Source organism: Triticum dicoccoides, chromosome 2A (assembly GCF_002162155.2).
Source record: "Triticum dicoccoides isolate Atlit2015 ecotype Zavitan chromosome 2A, WEW_v2.0, whole genome shotgun sequence".
Taxonomy (NCBI): domain Eukaryota; kingdom Viridiplantae; phylum Streptophyta; class Magnoliopsida; order Poales; family Poaceae; genus Triticum; species Triticum dicoccoides.
In genome coordinates this window covers 758,978,903-758,987,467 of record NC_041382.1, presented here as the reverse complement: position 1 = coordinate 758,987,467, position 8,565 = coordinate 758,978,903, and positions in this window count along the sequence as shown.

The window sequence follows — 8,565 nt, the reverse complement described above, 5'->3', positions numbered from 1 at the left end:
GTTAGTAGTGAATACATGCCGCTGGCTGTTCGCAGTGAACATGCACACTGGATTGGTCAAAGATAATCAGTGTTTTAACATGTCCTCCTACTAAGTCATTTGTTACACATACATAAGATTATTTCTTCTCCCCCAACAATCTTTTCTTGCACACTTTGTAATTTTTATGTGGATCCTTTTATGTACAATACATATTATGTTTATTTTTAAACTTCATTTAGAATTTATGCCTAAATAGTATTATGATTTTTCTTTGTAGGTGAGAATTTCAATACAAGATGATTACTTGGATCTTGGAGAACGTATGATGGTTCTTGGTACTTGGAGGAAAAACAAGACAATTCTCTGAATGTTTAGAAATTTTATATTTTGTTTTATTTTATTTTTCGAAGGAAGTGATGTACTCCTAATTGATGATACTTCCATTGTAATATAACAGATTGTTCCATTGAATCAATATATCATTTTCATTTCTACTCTATAGAATTTTACTAAAGTTCTACCTTGTATTGCCATTCAAACTACCTACTGTTACAAATGATTATATATGGAGGTTATTCTATTTTATAAGCACCAGTGCATAGAACAACAGTGTTATAAATGATTGTATATGGAGGTTATTCTATTTTGCAAGCACCAACGCATAGAAGCGTTGCATGAATACGTTGTTGCTTTGCAACACATTATTTCCCAGATCACCAACGGATCTATATACGTTGTTATAGACCCTTGCAACGCCACCAGCGACAACACATGAATCCGTTGGTGTAGACCTTTGCAACGTTTATGCGGACAAACGACAATGCATCCATGCGTTGCAATAGGGGGGTTCTTGTTGTAGTGTTACAAGTTGGTATCAGAGCCTTCCCCGACCTTAGAAGCCCCATTGCTTGATCGTTTTTTAGTGGCCGAGTTGTATCTAGAAAAATGTTTTGAGCCATTTAGGAATTATATATCGGAGAGTTTAGGAATTCTTTTTACTTCCCAGTCTCCTCATCGCTCTAGTAAGGCATCCTGACGTAGAGTTTTGACTCTTCTCTTCTCAAATTTCACTAAATTTTTTTTAGGATCACGCGGGTATCTTGGAACCGTTCCGATGGTTTTATGACGAGAACATTGTCTTGGTGCCTCCTGTCAGGGGTTTTGTGGAAGTGTCCCGGGGAGTTGAGCTTTGAGGTGTTGTCGTCATAATTTTATCGTTGCAGTTCTGGAATACCTGAGTTTAGTACGCCCACATCAAAAATCTCTTTTATGCAGTTCGTTGGTGAGATAACCTCGACGCCACCCAGTACTGGGGCGGGAGTTCGGGAGTATCGCCATAACTTGTATAACGGATGCTTTTCGAAGGTTGAGGTAGATGGTTTCCGAAGTTTTTCTCGGTTATGTGTTGAAGGATGGATACAGCTGGATGTAGGATTTGCTAGATTTGGGTGAGATATTATGCTTCCCCTGTATCCCCAACACCTGATTGCATAACCGGAAAGGTTCGGGAGTTTCATAGGTGGGAATTCAAGTAGCTCTAGTTCTTCTTCCATGGATATTTGGTTTGAGATTGGGATTTCTTACCGAGTATTCGTTCTTGATCCATACCTTGTTGATTTATTTCTCTACCTAAATTCTAAGTGACTTTTCAATTTATGGATATGTGACCATTTCAAGAGGAATGCATTCGTTCATTTTGTTCGGATGTGAAGACTATATGTTGCAATTTTCATTCCATTGGATTCAGCTTCATTTTATCTGTCTATGTGCTAACGGTGGTCAACCTCTTCAGGATGGCTCCCGCTAAGAGCACCAATCAGAATCAGAATCAGGATCCGCCACCACCTCCACCTCCTTCGGAGGCATGTCAAGCTGTGATGGCTGCAACCAATGCAAACACACAGTTGATCATGCAAATTCTTCAAGAGCGCAATCAAGGCAACCAAGGGAACCAAGGCAACAATCAGAATCACTTTGCTACACTCAACCAGTTCCTTGCTAACAGGCCAAAGACTTTCAGCAATTGTGTTGAGGCAACCGATGCTGACGATTGGCTCGTGGATCTGTGCAAGCATTTCGAGTGCAGTAATGTCAGGCCTGAGGACTTTGTCAAGTTTGCTTCCTTCCAACTCAAAGATCAAGCTGCAGAATGGTTCCAGCAGTACAAGGATTCCAGAGGTGGACATGTTATTACTTGGGATGAATTCTGTCAAGATTTCAGAGCTCACCATATCCCTCAGAGCGTGGTTGAAAGCAAGCGTGAGGAATTCCGCAACCTGAAGCAAGGCTCTTTGTCTGTCTATGATTACAACAAGTTGTTTCAGAAGCTCGCCCGCTTTGCCAAGCAGGACGTCCCTGATGAGAAGAGCATGTTATACCAGTTCAGGGGTGGTCTCAGGGAAGAAATTCAGCTAGCTCTTGTTCTCTTTGATCCCTTGAGGTACGATGAGTTCAACATGGCACTGAAGCAAGAGGCCGCTCAACTGAGGTGTGATGCTTCCAAGACGCGAGTCAGAGATGCTACTCCTTATTCCTCTACTCAAGTGGCCAAGCAGCAGAAGTATTGGCTTCCTCCTCCTCCGTTCCGTCAGCCGTATCAGAAGAGCAAAGGTGGCAGTGGATCTTCCCACCCACCCAACCCTGGCTTTCAGAACAAGACTTCGTCTCAAGCTCCAAGATCTAGTGCTCCGTATCACCGTCCGCTTTCAGAGGTCACGTGCAACAAGTGCCAACAGAAGGGTCACTATGCCAACAAGTGTCTCAATCAGAGGTGTCTCCCTCCTCCTCCTCCTGTGAGATCGACAAGTACATCTGTGGTCAAGCATAACCCCAAGTACGCCAAGGTCAATATGGTGAATGCAGCTCAGGCAGAGGATTCATCAGATGTTATCATGGGTAACCTTCCTGTTAACGATGTTCCCGCAAAAGTTCTTTTTGACACTGGTGCATCACATTGTTTCATATCGAGACCTTTTGCATCTAAGCATGGTTGGTTTTCTTAAGTCATGCATAAACCGTTAGCAGTTGTCTCTCCGAGTAGATGTTTGCTCGCTAACTACGAGGTTCCGGATATTTCTATCTCGATGGGTGATTTCAAGTTTCTGGCTTCTCCAATGATCCTTGGTAACTCGGATATTGATCTTATTCTCGGAATGGATTGGCTTTCTAAGCACAAGTCACATCTTGATTGTGCAGCCAGGCAGATTCAATTGACTCATTCGTCTGAGGATGTAATTGTCTTTGCCGCTCGGGATAATACCATCCGTCTGTTTTCTCTCAATGAGAAGGGTGAACTGGATGCTATCTCGCAGATTCCAGTCGTTTGCGAATATCAAGACGTCTTTCCAGAAGAGCTTCCAGGAATGCCTCCGCACCGGCCAGTTGAATTCGTCATTGATCTTGAGCCCGGTACGGAACCAGTGTGCAAGCGTCCTTACAAGCTCGGACCTGAAGAGTTGAAGGAGCTGAAGAAGCAACTCGATATTCAAGAGAGAATGGGTCTCATCCGGCCTAGTTCTTCTCCGTGGGGTTGTGGTGTTCTTTTTGTGAAGAAGAAGGATGGAATGGACCGACTTTGTGTTGATTACCGTCCATTGAACAAGAAGACCATCAAGAACAAATACCCACTTCCCAACATCAATGAGCTGTTCGAACAACTCAAAGGTGCCCAAGTATTCTCCAAGCTTGATCTCCATATGGGTTATCATCAGATTCGAATCCGTGAGCAAGATATTCCCAAGACGGCTTTCAGGACAAGCTATGGTTCATATGAATACACTGTCATGTCTTTTGGCCTCGTCAACGCTCCTCCGACATTCTCTCGCATGATGAACTTCATCTTCAACGCCTACACCAATGACTTCGTTTTGGTCTATCTCGACGACATTCTGGTTTTCTCGAAGAACAAGGAAGATCATGCCAACCACTTGCGCTTGGTACTCGATAAGCTCAGAGAACACAAGTTCTACGCCAACTTCTCCAAGTGCGAATTTTGGCTCGATGAGGTTCTTTATCTTAGTCATATCATCTCTGCCAAGGGCATTGCCGTGAATCCTGAGAAGGTGTCTGCAATTGTGAATTGGGAACCTCCTCATAATGTGAAGCAACTTCGTAGCTTCCTCGGTCTCGCAAGCTACTGCCGAAGATTCGTTGAAAACTTTTCTAAGATCGCGAAGCCTCTCTCAAATCTTCTCCAGAAGCACGTCAAGTACGTTTGGTCTCCGGAGTGTGACATTGCTTTCAACACTTTGAAAGAGAAGTTGATCACTGCTCCAGTTCTGACTCCGCCTGATGAATCCAAGCCGTATGAGGTCTTTTGTGATGCCTCTCTCCAAGGTCTTGGCGCAGTGTTGATGCAAGAGAAGAAAGTTGTTGCTTATACCTCTCGCCAGTTGAAGCCCAATGAGAAGAACTACCCTACTCATGATCTCGAGTTGGCGGTAGTTGTGCATGCTCTTTTGACTTGGAGACATCTCTTATTGGGAAGAAAAGTAGACATCTTCACTGACCACAAGAGTCTCAAGTACATCTTCACTCAGCCTAATCTCAACCTCAGGAAAACTCGATGGGTCGAAATGATGCAAGAGTATAATCCAAGTATCGAGTATACTCCAGGCAAGGCCAATGTGATTGCTGACGCATTGAGCAGAAAGGCCTATTGCAATAGTCTGATTCTCAAGCCTTATCAACCCGAGCTCTGTGAAGCTTTTCACAAACTTAATCTGCAAGTTGTACCTCAAGGTTTCCTCGCCAACCTTCAAGTCTCTCCTACCTTGGAAGACCAGATTCGCCAAGCTCAGCTTCTTGATGCTATGGTGAAAAAGGTGAAGATTGGGACTGCCAAGAGTCAACCCAAGTACAAGTGCTACCACGTTGATGACAAGGATACTCTCTTCTTCGAGGATCGTATTGTTGTGCCCAAAGGTGACCTTCGTAAAGTGATCATGAACGAGGCTCACAATTCTCTCCTCTCCATCCACCCTGGGAGCACGAAGATGTATCAGGACCTCAAGCAGGCTTATTGGTGGACTCGAATGAAGCGCGAGATTGCTCAATTCGTGAATGAGTGTGATGTCTGCAGAAGAGTGAAGGTAGAACACCAAAGACCAACTGGTCTCCTCCAACCTCTTGCCATTCCAGAATGTAAGTTTGACCACATTGACATGGACTTCGTGACTGGGTTTCCAAAGTCCAAGTGTGGCAATGATGCTATATTCGTTGTCATCGACAAACTCACTAAAGTGGCTCACTTTCTGCCTATCAAAGAGTCAATCACTGCAGCTCAAGTGGCGGAACTCTATACCTCTCGGATTGTCTCTCTGCACGGTATTCCACAAGTGATCTCTTCAGACCGTGGCAGCATCTTTACCTCCAAGTTTTGGGATTCTTTTCAGAAGACCATGGGCACCAACATCCGCTTTAGTACAACTTTCCATCCTCAAACTAGCGGTCAAGTCGAGCGTGTCAATCAGATTCTTGAAGATATGCTTAGGGCTTGTGTGATCTCCTTCGGCATGAAGTGGGAAGATTGTCTTCCTTATGCTGAATTCTCCTACAACAACAGTTTTCAAGCAAGTTCGGGCAAGGCCCCATTTGAAATTCTGTATGGCAGGAAGTGCCGTACCCCTCTCAACTGGTCTGAAACCGGTGAACGTCAGCTTCTCGGAAATGACTTAATCAAGAGGCAGAGGAAATGTGCAAATTCATTCGAGATAACCTCAAAGCAGCCCAATCCCGCTAGAAGAGCTACTATGATAATAAGCACCGTGATTTGGCTTTCGAGATCGGAGATCATGTTTACCTCCGCGTCTCTCCTATGAAAGGTACTCGTTGCTTCGATATCAAAGGGAAGCTTGCCCCTAGATACGTGGGACCTTTCAAGATTGTCAGCAAGAGAGGCGATCTCGCCTATCAACTCGAGCTTCCTTCAAACTTTGCAAATGTTCATGATGTGTTCCATGTCTCTCAGCTCCGAAAGTGCTTCAAGACTCCTGACCGCGCCGTCAACTTCGAGGACATTGAGCTCCAAGAAGATCTCTCTTATCGTGAGCACCCCGTTGCTATTCTTGAAGAGACTGAACGCAAGACTCGCAACAAGTCAATCAAATTCCTCAAAGTCAAGTGGTCACACCATTCCGACCGTGAAGCTACCTGGGAACGCGAGGATCACCTCCGTTCTAAGTACTCGGCGTTCTTTCAGTCCTAGATCTCGGGACGAGATCCTTTCGTAGTGGTGGAGTGTTGTAACACCCCGGATATGACATACCCAATTTGTAATCCAACTCTTGCCGTTTCCGGCTTTAAGTTATTTTATTTTCTCGGGTTCGGGTTTTTGTCTCCGTGTGTTGTTATCATTGTCATGCATCTCATATCATGTCATCATGTGCATTGCATTTGCATACGTGTTCATCTCATGCATTCGAGCATTTTTTCCGTTGTCCGTTTTGCATTCCGGCGCTTCGTTCTTCTCCGGTGGTCATTTCTACCTTTCTTTCGTGTGTGGGGATTAAACATCTCCAGATTGGACCGAGACTTGCCAAGCGGCTTTGGTTTACTACCGGTAGACCGCCTATCAAGTTTCGTACCATTTGGACTTCGTTTGATACTCCAACGGTTAACCGAGGGACTGATAAGGCCTCGTATGTGTTGTATCCCAACACCCCTCCAAGTTGGCCCAAAACCCACCAAAACCTTCTCCATCTTCTAGAGCGTTCGATCACGATCGCGTGGCCGAAAACCGCACTCCATTTGGAGCCTCCTAACTCTTCTTATGTATAAATAGGCCTTCCCCGTCCAAATCTCGGATCAAATCCACCCCAACCCTAGTCTCCCCTTCCTCCGCGCGCCGGACACGTCCGCTCGGCGCCAGACGCGTCCGCGCCGCCGCCCGCGTCCAACTGCAAGCCGCCAGGTGTCCGCCGCCGCCTCGCTCCCACCTCCGGCCCGCTCGGCCCATCTCCAGCCCCCGAGGGCCCGCGCCGGCGCCGCCTGCCCGCCGCTCGCCTCCCGCGTGAGGGAGCCGCGCCGCCGCGCCAGCCTCCCGCTCTGGCGACTCCGCGCCTTGACGGATCCGCCACCCCGCCGCCGTCCAAGTTCGTTGCCGGCCACCTCCGCCACCACGCCGAACCTCGCCGCCGCCCTCACTCCTTGCCGCCGTCGCCTCCCCGCGGCCCGAGGCCGGATCCGGCGACCCCGACCTCGCCGGCTGCCGTCCTCTTCATCTCCGGCGTGATCTCTGGCGGACCTTGGTTCCCGTGCGCCGTGATCCAGATCTGACCTTGCTACAGGAAACACTAAGGGTTGACTCCCTTTTATTTTCTAAGTCTGCAGATTATTTGCTCCTGTTCATCGCATCGTAACTCCTCATCCGTAACTCCGTTTTGGGCATATAGCATATCAAAATGTTCGTCTCAGAGAGTACATAATTTCATTCCATCGCATTATTTTCATTTGAGTTCATATTGATGCCCGAAATGCTGTTAGAAGAGGGCTACTTGAGATAATTGTCAGATCTGCTGCTCCATTTAGCTATTTGTCATTTTTGCCATGATTATTGTGTGCATGTTATGCCCATGAGCTCTACATGTGTTTTGTTAAGGGTTTTGCCATCTCTCCAGAGGTGCAACCCATATATTTTTGTGATGTGTGTGGTGACTAGCACAAGCTTACAAAGTGAGGCACTTGGTAAAGCTGATTTCAGGGACTTCGCATTTCCACTAAGTCCTTGATCTGTTTATTTCATATGGCCATGTGTTTATATTGTTTCCTAGTGATCCGTGCCTCTTTTGAGGATGATCAATAAGGATGTTTTGTTAATCTTATAGTGCTCTATCCATCCATGTCTTTGTTTGCAATTATGGAGCACCCTAGCTTGAGTCAATCGAGCTCTACTTTTGCTACTTCGTGAATCTGGGCAGATTGTCTACTTGTTAGCGATTTTGCCGAGGATGTTGTAGTCGATACGTGCATGCTATGTTATTGTTCTTGCCATGTCTAGCTTGCATTTTGTGTATTCTTGGTGGACGTATGCTTAGCTTGTCATGACTTGCTGTGTAGTGAGTGCATCGAGCTTGTAAACATGCCTACTTGATATCTGTTTCAGCATGCTCCAGTTTTCACTAAGTCTAAGAACTGATTATGTTTTTGCCATGTTCACATGCTTGCAATTGTATTTTCTGATCCCTTTTGGCTCAAGGTCACTAAGGGACTTTTGTTAAGCTCTTTGAGTAGCTCCATGCCATGCTTTACTTTGCCATGTTCAGGTCCTGTAGCATGTAGTTTTGTTGCTCCCAAGAGTGCTATCTGATCTGAAATTCCAGACAAGTGTTAATTTCACTAAGTCTGAAATCTGTTTACCATATGCATTTTTGCCATGCTTATTTGAACCTGTTAGTGGATTATTTGGCCGTAGCTCAGTGCTAGACTTTTGTTAAGCATCTTGAATGCATCCCTGCCATGTATTTTTATGCCATGTTGGAGTGCTGTAGCATGTTCATCTTGTTGTATTTAGACGGCTACTTGCTGTAAATCGCAGAACGTGGTCATATTTGAATTGCTTGCCATTTCCAAACTGTAACTCGGATT